This window comes from Eurosta solidaginis, chromosome X (genome assembly GCF_040869045.1).
Source record: "Eurosta solidaginis isolate ZX-2024a chromosome X, ASM4086904v1, whole genome shotgun sequence".
Taxonomy (NCBI): Eukaryota; Metazoa; Arthropoda; class Insecta; order Diptera; family Tephritidae; genus Eurosta; species Eurosta solidaginis.
Genome location: NC_090324.1, coordinates 53,041,647 through 53,061,972, shown reverse-complemented (window position 1 = coordinate 53,061,972; position 20,326 = coordinate 53,041,647). Strand labels below are relative to the sequence as shown.

Below are 20,326 nucleotides of genomic sequence, written 5' to 3'. Positions count from 1 at the left end.
TTTCCCTATATTTTTAAATTTAGGGACAAAAAAGTTACATACATCCGCGGACATCCGGGTTAAATTTTACACATGTTATAGCCGCAAGTATTCTCTAATAGTAGAAAGAAAAATCCATTGCGAGTTCTTTGCACATCTATTTAAAATTTTTTTTTTTGTAGATATAGTTATCTCTACATATAAAATAGGATGTAGGTACGTACCAGCTCCTACGAGATATTTGAAACTTTAAAGCTGATCTAGAAACGGCAAAGACAATTCCCAGGTATAGGGAACAAACACGTAGCCATAAAACACACAAAAATAAACGCGCAAGGTCAAAAAGAGGACACCAAAAGCAAAAAGGCGAAGATCACTGACTTCAACCTGCCACAACCTACCGCACCAGTCACCAAGGCATAAAAACAGGTACATACAAAGCAATCCTAATACAGATATAACCACACTGGAACGTTACACAAAACAACCCCATTTGTTAGCATCTACGCCAATAACTGAATGTAATATAAATACTGCACAACTGATAACAAATCAGAACGATCAACGACACTTAAGATGGCAGCACAACAATAATCAACGATTCACCCTGTCGGAAAATCAACAACACAAAGCAGTTTAGTTATACCCGTACCAAGAACGGAGTTTTTTGACATTTCGGTTCAACATTGGAAGGAAAACAGATATAAAGAATTGTTGAGTTTTGTTGTACTTAAGTACGATTTAAGCGAAGCAGCCGAGTATTCGATAAAAAGTTTAAGCTTACAAATATCGGCATATTCGTCGAAGCTGGATCAAAAGTGGAACACTTCTGGAAGATTTTTGAATAAAAACTCGGAATGACTTTCGGGTCCATACTTCACATTTACAATAACGGTGGATTCAAAGTTGCTATCAGACCAGCCAACCACTTCTTCAGGTAACCTAGGCCCCGGAAGACGAAAGAAGGACTTTGTTAGCTGCAGTGAAAAAACCAAACGGCGTCGAGTGGATGACCTCTTGCAATCTAGAAGTCCTGGTGAATTACTTTATGCGGCAGAAGTATCAACGCGTATGTCCGGCAACAGAAATTTTGCTAACATTATAAAAAAAATCACAGGAAACCACTCAACTATCCGGAAAAAAGATGACATGTGAGCCAGATGCAATATGCTTGAGCAATGTAGAAGCTTTAGCATACTACGTATATAGCAAGTCGACGGCTCATAGGTACAAAACGACTCGGATGCTCAACTTCCAAGACAGGCCATAAAGTTTATTATTTTATAATCTGAGAAAAGCTAAGGCAGAATGCTATCCAAATGAAATTGATGTGGGTGAAACACGTGCGGAAATTAAAGTCCAGCCCGTATTAGATAAAACTGTTGAGCGTTTAGTTTTAGCAAATCAAGAAGTTTTTGTTAGTTTGACGTATACTTTAATCAGCAAGTGGGGTTGCGATGGAAGCTCTGACCATAGTACATATAAGCAAAAGTTTACATGCATTTCTGACACTGATGAGTTTTTGTTTATATTTTCTTTCGTTCCTCTTCAATTACAGGATGAAAAGGTAACATTGTTTGGCAGAATCCTCGACCTTCTTCTACCATGTATTGCCGTCCAATTAAATTTATTTTTTCTAAACAAACAAAAGATAACCTACCCTATAACTTTTTGTTGGATCAGGTTTTAATTAATTAAAATCTATTTTCTTTTCTACTTTGTATGATACTTTACTTTTAAGTTTTTGTAATAAGTAATTTTCACATAATTAATTTAAATATTTACATTGTTATTACTATTATTGTAATTCACTTTTACATTCCTGACTGGTACTATAAAATAATTTTGTAAAAATTGTAGTGCCAGGATAAATACTCAAATAAATACAAAACATGTATGGACATATGTATAGTCACTCACATAAATAAGTAGACACCCCTTTTTGGACAATTCTTACAATTTTCGCTTTCGCAAATTTATTTTAACTAATTTCCCATAAGAAACTTTGTCACGATCTATAACAAAAACTAAATTATATTTAAAAAATGTTTGAAAAATTCGACGAATTTTCATATTTTAACTTATTTTCCATAAGAAAATTTGTCATGATCTATAACAAAAACTAAATTATATTTAAAAAATGTTTGAAGAATTCGACGAATTTTCATTAAAAAATTTTAATTTTTTTCCGAATTTTTCGAATTTTTTAGAGTATGTAGATTTGTAGTCTATTCAATTTAAGTTCAATAAAGTAATATTCTTGACTCCTTTAAATTTTTTTGGATCTATGTCACTTATTCACATGAGTTACTGTATATGAAATAAGCAAATGTGTGCATATGAAGTAAAATTTTTGAAAAAAATAAAAAAAAGAACATATGGCTGAAAAAAATGACGTAGTTGTAATAAATGACTGCATATGAAACGAAAAATCTCATAAAATAATTTTATCTAGCTAGCTTGTTCTACACGAAACATTGTGCATCGCATAGGCAAGTTATTACATTTTCCATATACGATGTGTTATAGATTGAATATTTTGTTTCATGTAGGTTAATGAAGCAGTGCAGCTGCGTAATGAGTATAATATACGACTAGCTTATGAAATGGAGGAACGTACAAGACGAGCTTCAATGTTGCGTAATTTTCAAGCAGGGCAAAAGGAACTGTTCGCCCAGGCTGAAAGCCGTTTAGTGGTAACTAAGAAACTTTTTCTGGCTTAGTTGCAACCTATAACAGATTAGTTGCACGACATTCAGGTCGTGACTCTACAAGTGCCGTCTAAACAAATGGATGCAACTTGTAGAGTGAGAGATGGTTGTTCAATAAAATAGAAGGGTTGCTGAAACTCCTTATGAGGAATCAATTCCTGAGTTGTTTAAAGACCACATTCGTCTAATAAAAATCGTCGGACTCCAAAATCAACCCCCTCTATATAATTGTTGACTACAATTTCCAATTTGAAACAAACTATAAAAAATATTTCCAAAATTGGCTGTGCCCTATGCTTTAATGAGAAATGAAGCTTCAAATGCTACTTTCATATTTACACACAAAAAATCGAAACTTATTTCCGTTTGGGGCAATTTGCCTTAAAGTATATCCATAGAGTAAATCTTCGTTTCCTCAAGTTCTTTATAAACTGCCGGGCGGAGAAAAAAGGAAATACATTTAAGCAGACGCGGTTATGGTCGCCATGGGCCAAATATTATAATACTCAAAAGAATTGAGGGATTTCGCAATAGGAAAGCATATTTTTTTTCGGTTTGTTATGAATTTCTCAAATAATGGATAAGCTCTCCACGCATATTAAAAATTCCTTTTTTGTAGAATTGATATCTGTGTCAGTTTGACAGAGTTTCGATGGCTTTTGGGGGTGGTAATTGTTGATTAAATTGTATTCTGTGGAATATAGTGGATCTGCGTGAGGGTTGTTTGTTGGCCTCGTTTCGGGTGAACGAGAGCTGGGTATCGTTCTGGTGTCCTCGCTATGGGTTAGTGAGTGAATTGTGGAAAATTGTTCGGAATAACGTTCTTTCTGTTTAGTGTCTGATCGGGGAGGGGTTATTTGGTATAGAGGAATTTGGACTATTAAAGTTCATCTTCCTTGTCGTTGGACGGAAGTAGTACCAATTTTGCAATTGGCCTCGTAATTTTTCCCTTGAATGTATTGACGTCAACAACACGTACACGGTTATCAGAGCTTGGGTGTATTTTGACGATTCTCCCCATTCTCCACTCTTTGGGTTAGAGGTTGTCCTCTTTATGACCACTAGGTCCCCGGGTTTTAAGTTGGATTGTGCATGTTTCTACTTATACTGTTTCTGGATCTCGGTGAGATATTCCGATTTCCGCCTTTTGCAAAATGTCTGGTGCAGGGCCTTCATTTTTTGCCATCGATTTACTATTGATGCAGGATTCTCATTACAGCCGATTTCGGGTGGAGCTAACAGATGCCCACCCTCGAGAAAGTGGCCTGGAATAAGCGGCTCCAGGTCGGAAAGTTCGTTAGATGAGGGACTGTATGGTCTTGAGTAGAGGCATGCTTCAATTTGGCATAAGAAGGTCGTAAACTCTTCGGATGTATATTTATGATCGGACACAATTTTTTATAATGGGTTTTAAAACTTTTTACCCCTGCTTCCCACAAGCCTCCCATATGAGGGGCACTCGGGGGTATGAAATGCCATGCGAGAGTTTGGAGGCTATATTTGTTCAATGTGTCGTCCCTTGTTTCGCGCAGAAAGACCTTGAACTCGGATCGTAAAGATCGCGAAGCTCCGACAAAGTTAGTACCATTGTCGGAGTAGACATTTTTTCGGTATCCTCGTCTGGATACAAATCTGGCGAAGGCAGCAAGGAAAGGCCCGGTACTAAGGCTTGTGCCCTTGTAAAGATGGTGCGCTTCTTTGGAAGGATTCCTATAAGTTGAGTTTGTGCCCGCTTCTTGTAAATAGTGCAGACTTTACAGTTGTGGATGACAGACTTAATCATGTTTTTAAAACGCGGAATTCAGTACTGAGTGCGAATAAGTCGCAGCATCAGCTGATTTTCTCCATGGAGGGAGATCTTATGTATAAATTCAACTAGGGGTCTGGTTAACCTACAAGTGTGTGGAAAGATAATGGGGTGACGCTCATTGTAGTACATGTCTTGGGATACGTCGACCCGACCACCAGTACCGATTATACCTTCAGTATCGATGAATGGGTTTAAGGGTAAAATCTCACTCTTCCCATGAATTAGTTTCCCTGACTTCAAATTTGCGTACTCTTCTGGATAGTATTGCCTTTGGCATATTGTTATCAATCGTTCTGTCGTTGTTTTTATTTCATCAGGTGCTTTTAAATGAGAGTGCCTTTTGAAAGAAGCTTTAGCTTGAAAAGTCAGAGAACCAATCAGAATGTTAGAATTATTATTAACATATGCTGCGCGAACCTATACCTCTTTTCCTCAATATTCGTGTTGGCTCATTCCATTTCAAGACACCCGGTCCGCGCAGGACATAATTTTTGATTTCGATGAAATTTTAATATGTTGTTCTTTGGTCAAAATAATGAAAACACGTGTTTTTTTTTTTGCCTAAAAAAATTTTTTTTTCGGATTTATCGGCAATTGAATTCGATAAAATTCTATCGATGTTTTATTCACCTATTTCTTTAACTGTCAATAACTTTGTCAAAAATTAACCGATTATATTAATTTTTTCTTTGAAATGTTCGTTATTACTTTTACTGTTATATAAATTTATAAACAATAGCATGCAGTTTGAAAAATTTTTTTTTAGTATTTAGTAAACATTTATGACTTTTTTCAAAAAATAACTTCTTAAAACAGGTTATTTTTTTTTTGTTTAAACTTTTGCTCTATTGAGTTTGAAATTTTTTTTAGTATTTAGTAAACATTTATGACTTTTTTCAAAAAATAATTTCTTAAAACAGGTTATTTTTTTTGTTTAAATTTCTTCTCTATTGAGCGAACAGTTCACATCTCAACTTGGCCAAATGCTTACTAGCCAAAACTCGTTGTTTTCGAGATATGAATTTTTGAATATTAAAAATTTTTGCCCCCATTTATTGATGCAATGCATTACAGCATGCAATAACTTTGTCAAAAATTAAGCGATTCTCATGATTTTTTTTTTGAAATGTTCGCTATTACTTTTAATTTTATACAAATTTATAAACAATTGCATAAAGTAAAAAAAATTATTTTTTTAGTATTTAGTAAAAATGTATGACTTTTTTTCAAAAATTAATATATGAAAAAAACGTTATTTTTTTTGTTTAAACTTTTTCTATATCAGGTGACGAGTTTATATTTTAACTTCGGTAAATATCCATTAGTCAAAACTCGTTGGTTTCGAAATACGAATTTTTGAATATTAAACTTTTTTTCGCGAAATATTGATGCAATACATATCAGCATAAAGGGAGATCAATACCAAATGCTTAAAATTAATTAAAATATCACATTTACTTTCGAAAACATTTATTTGTTATTATTTTTCAGAATATGGCAAAATATTTTACTAAACCTACAATACCGTCACAAGAGCCTTTGCCTTGTCCTGTTAAAAAATCACTGTAATTCTCAAAAATAATAAGAAATGAATGTTTTCAAATATAAATGTGATATTTTTTATTAATTTTAAGCATTTGTCATTGATCGCCCTTTATGCTGATATGTATTGCATCAATATATGGCAAAAAAAGAGTTTAATATTCAAAAATTCATATTTCGAAAACAACGAGTTTTGACTAATGGATATTTACCCAAGTTGAAATATAAACTTTTCACTCGATATAGAAAAAGTTTGAACAAAAAAAAATAACGTTTTATGAAATATTAATTTTTGAAAAAAAGTCATACATTTTTACTAAATACTAAAAAATTTTTTTTAACTTTATACAATTGTTTATAAATTTATATAAAACTAAAAGTAAGCGAACATTTCAAAGACAAAATCATAAGAATCGGTTAATTTTTGACAAAGTTATTGACAGTTGAAAAAATAGGTGAATAAAATATCGATTGCATTTTATGGAATCCAATTGCCGATAAATCCGAAAAAAATTTTTCTTGAGGCAAAAACAACACGTGTTTCATTATTTTGACCAAAGAACAACATATTAAAATTTCATCGAAATCAAAAATCATGTCCTGCGCGGACCGTGTGTCTTGAAATGGAATGAGCCTGTTGTAATCTTCTTCTTGTGTTGGCCAATTTCCGTTGTCTTCTTGTAACCAAGAAGGTCCCTGCCACCACAAAGAATTGTTGATTTGATCCGAAGCGAAGAGGCATCTGCTCGCCAAATCTGCCGGATTTGACGCGGAGTCTGCGTGCCGCCATACTTTGTCTCCTACTTTGTCGATGTGTCTAAATCTCACTGCACTAGGCACGTTTCCAATTAAAAAGAGGGCACCCGGGGGGTTATGTTAAATTGATGTATATGTATTTATATTGTTATTCACAATTCAAACTTTAAAATACATAGATCAACAAAGTTATAAAATGAAATTTAATTAAATATTAAAAAAGGGAACTGCGCGACGGCGGGCAGGAGAAACTCCGATTTAAAAAACACACGGCGAATGATGCGGGCACGAACGATGCGTTTGCGTGGGGAGTTTTAAGTAAACTGACTTAGATTATGCGCGGTGGTGTTCGGCAAGCACAGCTGAGCTGCACTTGCGCTTGGCCGCACTGGCAGGGTGTTGCCAGACGGGGGGGCGGACTTAGTCCGAAAATTTGATCATGTCTTCAACATGCCAAACCCCCCTAAAGCTATAGGTGGCATATGCTAATATTCCAGAAACTCGCATTATCCCTGAGTCATCTAACATGGGGTTTAATGTCAGAAGGGTTTTCCTTTTGGGTAAGAGTCCTGCCGTTTGAAGCAGCTCTATCGTGTCTCCGTAATAATTCCGTTGAGTTTGAATCATGGTTTTGATTTTGGTATCATTCACTTCGGCGTGGGTGAGGTTGAGCGTGGATGGAAATTTTAGTTTCCTTGCTCTCTGGATAAACCGCAACATATAGGCCACGACTCTAAGCGCTCGAGAAAACGACGAAAATAGGTCGAGTATATCTATATTTTCTTCCTGCAGGGTATGGAATACTTCCACTTGTCGTTGTTCGGGGGGAGTTGGGTGGTGAGGTATATCCTTTAGCCACGAGGTTGATGGCCTGATAAGCCAATTACGTCCTTTCCACCATAATGGACATTCGACTAAGTCCTGAGGCTTGCAGCCTCGAGTGCCCAAACCCCTGGGTTATCGTGACTGGAGCATTAAGTCATTTTGTAGTATGGGGCATGTATGGAGGACGCCGTTCAACGAGTTGCCAGAATGTGACATTTTTGATGCGTTGAAGACGACTCGGACTTTTCTGGTTTTGCTTTCGGGTTTTATGATCGTTGTTGGGTTTGGTCAACTTCTTCCTGTTTCCAACATTTTCTCAAAAGTTGGTTGAGGGGGTCATCGGTACATTCCGTGACATGAGTGCTGAAAGTTGATACTTTTCAGCTACAGGGCCGCTTAATATCCATCCGAATATTTTATTTTGGGCAAGTAATGTTCCACTCACATTCCGTAGAAGCCCTTCGGTGAGGATTTGCGGGGTGATATCGTTGCCGATTACCATATCGATTTTCGATGGTATCGAATACTGTGGATAGGCAATCGGTAAATGGGATATTTCTTCGAGATCGATGCTTGAAACTCTGACTGTGGGCAAGAACTTAGTTAGTTTCGGCAAGATTATTGCTTGTGCGTCTATCATTTGGGTTAAGTCTGCAGAACAGAATGTTATCTGGCAGACTTTATTGGTATTTTTCACAACCGTTCACCCATTCTAGATATCTGGTGGAGAGACTCTTTTGTGGGTAGACCAAGAAGCTTTTGTATACGGGATGATACAAAGGTTTTTTGTGAACCTTGGTCTATTAGGGCACGAATTTTATGAAATTCGCCAGCATAGTATACTGATACTACTGCTGTTGGTAGTAGGGTGGTTCCATGATTACCCGAAAAAAGTGTAGAAACCGGGGTTTTGTCCTGAGACTGTTGGGAGGAGGTGGCTCTTATAGCGGCTTTCGATGTTGAGGGTCGCTCGTTGTCCATTCTCCTACGTTTAGCTGGGTTCAGTTGCAACATGATCATAAACGCACAAAAACCTTTGACTAGCGAGATGTATCTTGATGCGCAAGTGGGTTATTACCATTATTAGTGAAGATATATCTTGCAAGTGTTTGTGTCGTAAGTACTTGTCAGCATCACTGTCTGTTGACCAAGAACAGATAGTTTTATTCACAAAGAATTATATGAGGCTCTCACTCTATAGAACATTTAAGTAGCTATTCATGAGGAAAGACACTTGCGCTGATAGATTACTTCGGTAGTTGGTTCACGGCGAACGGTCCTTTTTGATCATAACATGTGGTGCATAGCGTTGGAGGGAGGTGCCGCCTTCAAGCAAAGTCTGAGCACAATCAGCTCCGTCGTTAACAATGTATTATACATTGTTGTAACACTGCAGGACAGAAAAGGTTGGTCACATTCCTAAATTGCGACAAAGCACAAATCTCGATCTAATTGACCTGACAATTAGATACCCGAGATTATAAAATCAATTAAAGAGGGATACTGAGGCAAGCACGGAACTCGCGGTGGAGTTGCCGTGCAACCGGGTGCCATTACCCGAAAATGGAAGAGGAGGGTGGATAGTTCTCCTCGGCCAAACCAAGGCTGGTGGACTTGAACACCCCAGCTCACCGATTGGTACCAACTTGTTGGGCCGAAGATCAACGGACATTGATCTGTGTTTTAAACCGGATGTAGGTCTACGAAGACAGCGACTCCTGTAAGCACTTATCGAATATTGGGGTTTGGGATGCAAATGCAGCTGCGAATGATGACGCTTTTGGCATTAAACGCACGTGAAACTTCTTTTACATGCGTTCTTGGGGTGTGACGTTGATGACAAGTTTTCGCAGTAACTAATTTCTATCACAAATTTGATTCGGTCTGATACCGATAAATTTCTAAACCTAACGCAAGATTTGACGGCGTGGTATTGGTTGCATAATTTAAACGGAGCCGTTTTATTGAACTCCGTGCGATCTGAGTGGGTTTTATTGTTATTAGATTGGGTCTAGTTTTGATTCACCATTCGTGGTGTAAAACTCGAAAATTGGGGTTTCTCTTTGCCTGGTCTATAGGTACTTAGTCTCCCTACTACCTCGTATCTGCTGGTCAAAAAATTATTCATATCATCCCAAAGTGGGAGTTCTTTTCGGAGGGATTGTTCCCATAGTGAAAGGCTTTCACTTAGCAGCTTGGATGAGCAGAGGTAAACGAGGATTGTGCCAGTCCGTTGTCGGGATTCCTTGGGTGTTTAGAGTTAACATGCAATTGTTGATATTTGTCTGCATCTTCTGGATTTGTTCTCTGTTTTCCGCGAATATTGTTGGCAGATTGAACAACGTCTTCAGTTGGTTGTCGACGAGTATCCTTTTGTTTTCGTACCTAGATCAGAGCGCTTTCCAGGCAAGCTCAAAATTATTAGCGCTCAGTGGGTATTGTTTTACAATAAGTCCAGCTTGTCCTTTTGTTTTCAGGCGTAGGTGGTATAATGGTGATAATTTAGTGTGTTTTTATAGACTGCCGTGAACATATCTCTGAAGGATGGCCAGTCTTCGTATCCACCATGGAAGAATTCGGTGTCACATGCTGGTACTTTCAGATAACAACCATTTGATTTTGTTGAGGCATTTATTGGGTGGGCGGGTATTTGTTGTTGGTTGGTGCTAGCAGTGTTGAAAGTTTGCAAGGCTTCCATAATTTCAGATTGGCATGTTTGATAGGTTTCCATGCATTTAGCGAATTTTTGCTCAACCGAGCCGCTAAAATCTGTATAATTATCTGAGAAACTTACTTGTCGATGGTGCTCTAGCGCATTTGCCCATATTTTATCTAGGTCGTCGAATTTGACCTTGAGCATACACTCTGATAAATCGGTAGCTTGGGAGGGTGACCATCTTGAGCAGTAAACCTCTAATTGGTTACCGTCATATATAAATTCCTGCAGGCATTGGTCTGCAGTGGTCAATTTTTCGGTTTCGTTTGTTTTTGGCATTATAATTTAATGTAATTTATCAAGAAATGGGAGCTTTTATTAAGCTGTGAAAATCGAAAAAAATTTTGTCAAAAGGGCAAAAAAAAATTTTTTTTTGAAACCAGACTAAAGTACGCTTGGTTTTTAATACGGGCTTGTATCAGCGCTTCTGAGTACAAGTAATGTGAGTATATAAATGGGTGGGTGTTCACTGGGTTTTTTTTTTAGACCCGCCTAATATATGCTGGGTTTTTTGTTATATGTACTTGTCTCAGCGCTTCTGTGTACAAGTAATATGGGTATATACGTATGTATGTATATGTGTAATATATTTGCGGGTAAACTGTGGTGTACCAACAATACCTTTTTGTTTGCAAATGCCAGAGCACTTGATCTGTTGCCAAAGTAAATGTAACTAAGTGGGTATATACATATATAACATATATACGTATATGCTTTTATAATTAAATAGGTATTTAGCGCAACGAACTTTTTGGGTACCGGGCAGTGGATTTTCCGTTAGTACAGGAATGAAATTTTATTTATTGAGAAAATTATGGGCTTTGACGGTACTGTACCTTTTGGTACCAGTGGGTAGGCAAATGAAATATTTTGCCGTTAAGGCTTTATGATATGGCTTATATATCAAAGTCCAGATCTTAAGATCGGAGGGCTATATAAATTTGGGGAATTTTAGATTTGGGTCCGTACTTTAGACGGAGGGAAAATACATGTGGATATATAATGGGTATGTTTATAATGAAGGGGTCCGGATTCTAAGATCGGAGGGATATATATGTATGTATATATATGTACCGTACTCACTCTGACATTTTTGATTTTTAAATGTGTTACTTGTGAGTTGTTTGTGTTGTCCTTTATTGTAATGTGTTCCTCGATGTTGTTGTGTTGGTAATGTTGCTTTGATGTATGATTTTGTTTCCAATTATTGTTTTCCAACATTTTCCCATATGTAGTTTTTTCTTTTTTTTCAAAATTTTTTGTAAAAACGTTATATAATTAAGTTCTTGATTTTTTTAATACCTTTTGTTTTTTGTATTCGTGAAAAATTAAATATATATATTTTTTTCCAAAAAAATCTGCACTTTGTTTTTATCTTGTCAGCCCTTTTCCAAGGATTATATTTTTCCCTTACATTTTTTTTTTTAAATAACTCTACCGTGTTTTTTTTCAAATCTCCAACTATTTCAATTTTTAATTTCTTTAAACTTTTCTTTTCCTTTTCACCTTCACCCACTTTTGTGACAACTTAATTTTGTTTGATGTTTTGTGTAAATAAATCTTGTGTTAGATTTTTTTTTTTGTTTTTTGAAAAATAGATTTTTTTTTTCCAATAGTGTGTAGTGTTTAAAATAAAGTGAGTTTTGTTTCTTTTATTTTTTTTCTCTTAGATATTTTTCTTCTTATTTAAATTTTATTTTTATTAGCAAAAAATTATTTTTTACTTTACACTTTTTTTCCTTTTCCGCTTGTAGCTTTGTGTAAATTTTTTAATAATTAGTTTTTTTTTTTTGTTTGAATTATTTCCAATAAATAGCTTTTTGTTTTTTTTTGTGTATGTAAATTTTTTTGTTTTTTATTAAAATTTTGATTTCTCAATTTAAAACCTTTTTTGACACCTTAATGTTGTGTTTTAGCTATTTATATATTTATGTATGTGCACGTACCGAACGCGTATTATTTAATGTAAAAATTTTTGGTTTTATTGTTTTTGTTTTTGGGTCGCTGGTTGCCTTTTCCGGCTCGAAGGACTATGTCTAAATCTCACTGCACTTTTCCAATTAAAAAGAGGGCACACGGGGGGTTATGTTAAATTGGTGTATATGTGTTTATATTTTTATTCACAATTCAAACTTTAAAATACATAGATCAATAAAGTTATAAAATGAAATTTAATTAAATATTAAAAAAGAGAACTGCGCGACGGCGGGCAGGAGAAACTCCGATTTAAAAAACACACGGCGAATGATGCGGGCACGAACGATGCCTTTGCGTGGGTAGTTTTAAGTAAACTGACTTAGCTTATGCGCGGTGGTGTTCGGCAAGCGCAGCTGAGCTGCACTTGCACTTAGCCGCACTGGCCGGGTGTTGCCAGACGGAGGGGGGCGGACTTAGTCCGAAAATTGGATCATGTCTTCAACACGATGATTTTTGTTATTCGATGGGCCACGAACGTTGACCACGAACATGGTGGTTTTCGGATCCATGCGAGCACTATAATTGAATCTGTCCAGAGAGTTACTTGAATTTTCGAGAGTTTCATAATTTCAATCACAGATTATATTATTTTTGCTAGTAGAACTGCACCGCAGAGTTCGAGCGAGGCAAAGATATGGTTTCGACCGGGGCTACTTTCGCCTTGGCAATCAGAAGTTTGGTGAAGACTTGAAGCTGAAGCCATGAATTTGGATATTGTCCTTCATTGTATAGTGAACCCATCGCGGTATGCGTAAGTCGTTAATTTTTTTGTAGTCAATCATGAATGATTGCCATCGATGTAAAGTGGTTGCTGACACGTTTTCGTCCCAGCCTGCCTTTCTATCTAAATGTTTTGAATTATCATCTCGGCTACAATTATGACTAGTGCCAGCCAGCCGAGAGGGTCGAAAAGTTTTGCGATCGCAGAAAGTCTTGACATTTTTGTTACGGCATGGTTATTTTCAATGGGTTTCGCTGTAAAATAGAAGAAGTCGAAATGGGCGTTCCACCTGATTCCGAGTGCTTTTACCGTGCTAGTGTCTTCAAACTCAAGAAATTCCTCGTTTAATAAATGTTGTTTCGGTATGATGATATTTGATCCCTTGCCCTTATCACAGTTTCGATGTTGTGTCCACCGGCGAGTACGTCATCAACGTACATACAATTTCGCCGGATATCTGCTACCATTGGATGCGAGGCCTCCATGTCATCAGCGAGTTGGTGCAGCTTCCGAACCGCGAGGTATGGAGCACAGTTGATCCTAAATGTTACCGTTCGCTGGTATTTTGTTTGGTCTTCATTGACACATATTTGGCGATACATTTTTTCTATGTCGCTGTTGAATACGTATTTGAACGTATCTATCCCCTAAATCCCCCCACCCCTATCTACGCCACTGGTCCAGCCGTTTCCTGTAATATTAATGTGTTTAACACATCTTTCCTAATGCCGCCTAACATAAATTGGGGGTAAATGTCTCCGCCCAGAACTATATCGACTGGCTCCTGTTACGTTACTGCCTGTTTTTGAGGTAAGGGACGGTGGCAAGCAGGCATGCTTGCGAGACCTGATTAGCTCGTCGGTTGGGGGGTCTTTTCCACCGTCCTCGCCTACAGTACCCGTAAACAAAAATAGAGGGATTCATGCCTGTGTGTACATATAGAGATAGGGTGAGAAATAGACAAGGTGATAGGAAAGTGAAGGCCCGTCCAGGTCAGGTGGAGTCTACCCTCCCTCTTCTACATACGGAATGTAGACGTGGGGTTCGCCTACACCAAACAAAAGGGGAATCCTATCTACTCATAGTGGTATTTCAACCCATTAACCCAAAGAAAATACCGAAGAATAGAAATAATCCAAATCGATCTTTTTTTCTTGAACGTTATAAACGTATTTCTTAATTTATATTTCAGATAATAAACAAACCCAACAAAAAAAGGAATTTAATGGTTCTTAAGCCTATGTAACTAAACCTCTAACAATTATATAACGAAGACTTCAACTCAAGTTTCAAGTTTATGCCTAAACTAGCTCAAAGGAATTTTCTAACTTTTCTCCAATTGTTACCAAAATCTATCTGTAATATGTGCCTTACTTCAAAGAAAAACTGCTACGTTAACATTAAATTTCAAGATAGAAATATAAAGATAACCGCAAAAAAATGTGTAAAAAGAATTATATAAAGGAATATTAATATTCGCGATTCTTATCGCCCGTTCATTTACGTGGTTCTATAACCACGGCCGCTGCTGTAGGCTTCTCCCAATCCAACCTAATTCCTCTCCCTTTCCCAAGCAGTTGCAAAAAAAAATGCAAACCAAAGCAACAGAATATACATACGCACGCAAAAAAAAACCGCGTGTACTAAATAGGAAAAAATAGGTAGTAAAGAAATCTGCCTTCCAATGCCTAACGGGATGAATTATAGAGAGGAGCTACTTTGGATGAGTTTCCGCTTTTAGTCACGCGGTCATGGGCTGAAACGTCGTAGCCCAATTACGAGGTCAAAAAACATGTATTTAACTTGGTTCCGGAACCATTTAAATAATAATTGTAAGTGATTAACTAAGTAAATAGTAGTGAAGAAGATCGTGATAACAAATTATAAATATTTGCCCAGTGGAATGAGCCTTCTGGCTTATAGAAATGTTTTACAAAATTCATATATATATATACAGCTATGTATATATGCATATTTATATAAACTGCGATTTAAAAGCTACTTTTAATTAATTTGTTGGTTTGTTCTTTAACGCTTATATTTTTTTTTTTTTGCTTTAAGCTGTGGAAAGCTACAAGGCCTTGAAGTTGCTGCAACTAACAAGTAGAAATCTAAATTCAAAACTCGCCAAAATTAAGAGAAGGCTATCTCAAAAATCAAATTATTGAGTTCACAACCGATTAGTGTAAAAAAATATATGAAGAAAAAAAATTAAAAGAACAAACATGCACCGAAAGTTTAGTGCAAAAATAAAATCAGAACCCAAACGTGGAATTGCCCCCACACTAAATTCTCCTCGCAAAAATACAATAAATTCGCTGGCGCATATAACAAAAATTATACACATATACATAAAATATATAGAAGTTATTAAAAAAGCAAAGCGCTGCCAGTCTCTCCGTCCTCACTGTGGATGTTGTGGTTTTCGCTGCATTTGTGTTTTTCCTTCTTTGGCTTATTGGTGGTTGCTTTTCCATCCGACTGGCCAAATAACATTGCGCTAGGTTTAATTTTATTTAATATCTACGATGTTTCCTCTATGCCGATTTGCCGTCGGCTTTGACGCAATTAAATTAACATCCAACTTCTTGGGTGGATGCGGTCCAGGGATAACCCCGCCGGGTGGGGACCTGTTATATAAATAGACCAAAACCTTACTAAGAATTCTATTTGTTTGTATTTATTAATTCTATTTATTTGGATGTTATTATGTGTATGTATGTATATGTGGCTACGTAAATGTGTGTCTTATTTATTCGCATTAATTATTTCATACTTTTATTTATTTAATTAATTAATTTATTTATTTAATTTATGGTATGACAGTGGTTATAAATTTAATTTATTTAGAAAATGGACAATACTATTTCTTTTTTCTTAAATTTATTTTGGTTTAATTTATTTTAAAAAATAGCAGTATTTTTATAACGCTTGATTTACTTAGGGTTTTATTTGTTTAATATGTTCTTTGGTTTCAGGTTTTATTTAATTTTAGGTTTTATTACATTTTATATTTTATTAAATTGTAGATTTTATTTAATTTTTAGATTTTATTCAATTTTAGGATATATATAAAATTTTAAATTTTATAATTTATTTAATAATTTGGGAAAAATTTAAACAACGTGACATCAGGACGGACAAGGCGACAGCTGTTTCGATTATACCTTGTAAATCTCTTCAAAGCCTTTTCTCCCGGGAGTGGGAGTCGAACTCGCACTCCTACGATAGTTGAAATGGTTGTAAACGCATTCAGCTACGTCATGCCAGTTGTAAAGTTCTTCCCAATTGCCTTCTTTTTGCATATTTTAATCTTTTACACATTGCATACTTCGTATGCAATTATGTGTTAAAGCTATGCTTGGTACGGCGGTTTTCAAAGAAACTTTGGTTTTTGTTGCTGTTTTCGTTCTATTTATAGAACTACAACGAATTAACCAATTTTGTCTGTTTGTATGATTTTAATAATCGGGGATTGCCCATATTGCTTTTTCAAATGTATGAAAACATTTATTTGGAGCAATTTTTTAATTTTATAATTTATTTAATAATTTGGGAAAAATTAAAAAATTTAAATTTAAAAAATTGCTCCAAATAAATGTTTTCATACATTTGAAAAAGCAATATGGGCAATCCCGATTATTAAAATCATTTAAATTTTATAGTTTTTTTTTTCATTTCAGGATAATTTAATTGGAGATTCTATTAAATTTTAGGTTTTATAAAATTTTAAGTTTAATTAATTAAATGCTGGATTTATTGAATTTTTGGTTTTTATTCAATTTTCGATTTAATTAAATTTTAGGTTTAATTAAATTTTGGATTTATTAAATTTTTGGTTTTTATTAAATTTTCGATTTAATTTAATTTTAGGTTTAATTAAATTTTAGGTTTTATTTATTGTAGGTTTAATTTAATTTTAGGATTTATTTATTTTGCGCTTTTATTAAATTTAGAATTTTATTAAATTTTTTGATTTTATTCAACGTTAGGTTTTACTTAATTTTAGCTTTTATTACATTTTCGCTTTTTACTGAATTTTGCATTTTATTAACATTTTAAGTTTAAGTAAATTTTAGATTTAATTTAATTGTATACCTTTATTAAATTTTAGGGTAATTTAATTTTAGATTTTATTAATTTTAGGTTTTATAAAATTTTTATATTTTATATTTTAATTGATTTAAACAAACTGTACTTTTCACTTACCTTAAAGCTTGTTGCGTTTTGAGTGTACCGGTGCACAGTGTTTCGTGTAGAACAAGCCAGCTGGACAAAAACAAAGTTCTTATTCCAAGAAAAGTGTGATGAGAAATGAAAGAAAAAAAAAAAACAAAATAACGGGATTTTTGATTTTTTTTGATATTTTTGCTCATATATATTGAGTAATTGAAGTAAGAAGGCAGGAGTGGCCGTAAAATGCATTGATTAATTTGCAAAATTCTTGTTGAATATTAAGCTTCATATTTCTTTTAAGTGAACACATTTATATAATTTTTTTGATGGATTCTAAGCTCGAAGGAAATCACAATTTTTCTATAGCAATTCTTTCGCAATTAGAGTATTTGCAATATATTTAACATTGCGTTATTAAGAAGAAAAGGTATTTTTTCTCTATATTTTTAAATTTAGGGACAAACAAGTTACAGACATCCGCGGACATCTGGGCTAAATTTTACATATGTTATAGTCGCAAGTATTCTCTAATAGTCGAAAGAAAAAACCATTGCGAATTATTTGCACATCTATTTTTAATTTGTTTTTTGTAGATTTAGTTATCTCTACATATAAAATAGGATGTAGGTACGTACCAGCTCCGAAGAGATATTTGAAACTTTAAAGCTGATCTACAAACGGCAAAGACAATTCCCAGATATAGGGAACAAACACGTAGCCATAAAATACACAAAAATAAATGCGCAAGGTCAACAAGAGCACACCAAAAGCAAAAAGGCGAAGATCACTGGCTTCAACCTGCCACAGCCTACCGCACCAGTCACCAAGGCATAAAAACAGGTACATATAAAGCAATCCTAATGCAGGTATAACCACACAGGAACGCTACACAAAACAACCCCATTTGGTAGCATCTACGCCAATACCTGAATGTAAAATAAATACTGCACAACTGATAACAAATCAGAACGATCAACTACACTGAAGATGCAGCACAACAATCATCAACTATTCACCCTGTCGGAAAATCAACAACACAAAGCAGTTTAGTTATAACCGTACCAAGAACGGAGTTTTTTGGCATTTGAGTTCAACATTCGAAGGAAACTAGATATAAAGAATTATTGAGTTTTGTTGTACTTAAGTGCGATTTAAGCGAAGCAGCCTAGTATTCGATAAAAAGTTTAAGCTTAAAAATATCGGCAGTCGAAGCTGGGTCAAAAATGAAACACTTCTGGAACACATAAGGAGCGATTTTTGAATAAAAACTCGGAGTGGCTTTCGGGTCCAGACTTCACATTTACAATAAAGGTGGACTCAAAGTTGCCATCAGACCAACCAACCACTTCTTCAGGTAACTCCGGCCCCGGAAGACGAAAGAAGGACTTTGTTAGCTGCAGTGAAAAAACCAAAAGGCGTCGAGTGGATGAACTCTTGCAATCTAGAAGTCCTGGTGAGTTACTTTATGCGGCAGAAGTATCAACGCGTATGTCCGGCAACAGAAATGTTGCTAACATTATACAAAAATCACAGGAAACCACTCAAATATCCGGCAAAAAGATAACATGTGAGCCATATGCAAGATGCTTGAGCAATGTAGAAGCTTTAGCATACTACGTAGATAGCAAGTCGATCGTAATGGATACAAAACGACTCGGAAATGGAGCATCAAGGCAGGCCATAAGGTTTATCCATCATTTTATAGTCTAAGAAAAGTTAAGGCAGAATGCTATCCAAATGAAATAGATGTGGGTGAAACACGTGCGGAAACTAAAGTCCAGTCCGTATTAGATAAAACTGTTGAGCGTTTAGTTTTAGCAAATCAAGAAGTTTTTGTGAGTTTATTACATACAAACTTGACGTATACTTTAATCAGCAAGTGGGGTTGCGATGGAAGCTCTGGCCTTAGCACATATAAGCAAAAGTTTACATACAGTTCTGACACTGATAAGTTTTTGTTTATATTTTCTTTCGTTCCTCTTCAATTACAGGATGAAAAAGGTAACACTGTTTGGCAGAATCCCCGACCTTCTTCTACCATGTATTGTCGTCCAATTAAATTTATTTTTTCTAAATAAAGAAAAGATTTTATTGTTTTTGAAACGAACAAAGCTTTAGAGGAGATAAATGCGTTGTTGCCAACAAAGTACATGCTCGAAGAATACGAAGTTTCCGTAAATCACAATATGCTTCTAACAATGATTGACGGAAAAGTTTGCAATGCTTTGACTGACACTTCTTCCGCACAAAAGTGTTATATTTGTGGTGCCACTCCAAAAGATTTGAATAATGAGTTACGGGACTTTACGCCTAACCGAGATAATATTGGTTTTGGTTTGTCTACACTCCATGCATGGATAAGATGTTTTGAATGCTTGCTTCCCATAAGTTATCGCCTCGAAGTAAAAAATGGCAGCTTAGGAATGAGGCAGATAAAAAGAGTGTAAAGCTACGTTCCAACGAAATCCAGAATAAATTTAAAAGTGTACTTGGATTGATAGTCGAGAAAACCAAAACCAGGTTTCAATAAATACCCCAGTTGTTTCAAGCTTTCACAGTAGTGTTGCTGATGCTCATGACTATTCCACAAGTGACTCATCGAATGAAAGTGATGATAGCGAATAATAACATAATTATAAAAGATAACCTACCCTATAACTTTTTGTTGGATCAGGTTTTATTTAATTTAAATCTATTGTCTTTTCTACTTTGTATGATACTTTACTTTTAAGTTTTTGTAATAAGTAATTTTCACATAATTAATTTAATTATTTACATTGTTATTATTATTATTATTGTAATTCACTTTTACATTCCTGACTGGTATATAAAATAATTTTGTAAAAATTGTAGTGCCAGGATAAATACTCAAATAAATACAAAATATGTATGTACATATGTACAGTCACTCACATAAATAAGTAGACATCCCTTTTTGGACAATTCTTACAATTTTCGCTTTCGCAAATTTATTTTAACTAATTTCCCATAAGAAAATTTGTCACGATATATAACAAAAACTAAATTATATTTAAAAAATGTTTGAAAAATTCGAAGAATTTTCATATTTTAACTAATTTTCCATAAGAAAATTTGTCACGATCTATAACAAA

The 20,326-nt window shown here is 35.1% G+C and overlaps 1 long non-coding RNA gene across 1 annotated transcript in view; it reads left to right on the top strand.

Annotated features, from left to right (window-relative positions):
* The first annotated feature begins 389 nt into the window (after window positions 1–389).
* Window positions 390–20,326, top strand: part of LOC137234672 (uncharacterized) — a 179,876-nt gene continuing 159,939 nt past the window's right edge. The window contains exon 1 of the long non-coding RNA XR_010947864.1: window positions 390–408. This is a non-coding gene — a long non-coding RNA (uncharacterized lncRNA). The remainder of the gene's footprint in view (window positions 409–20,326) is intronic.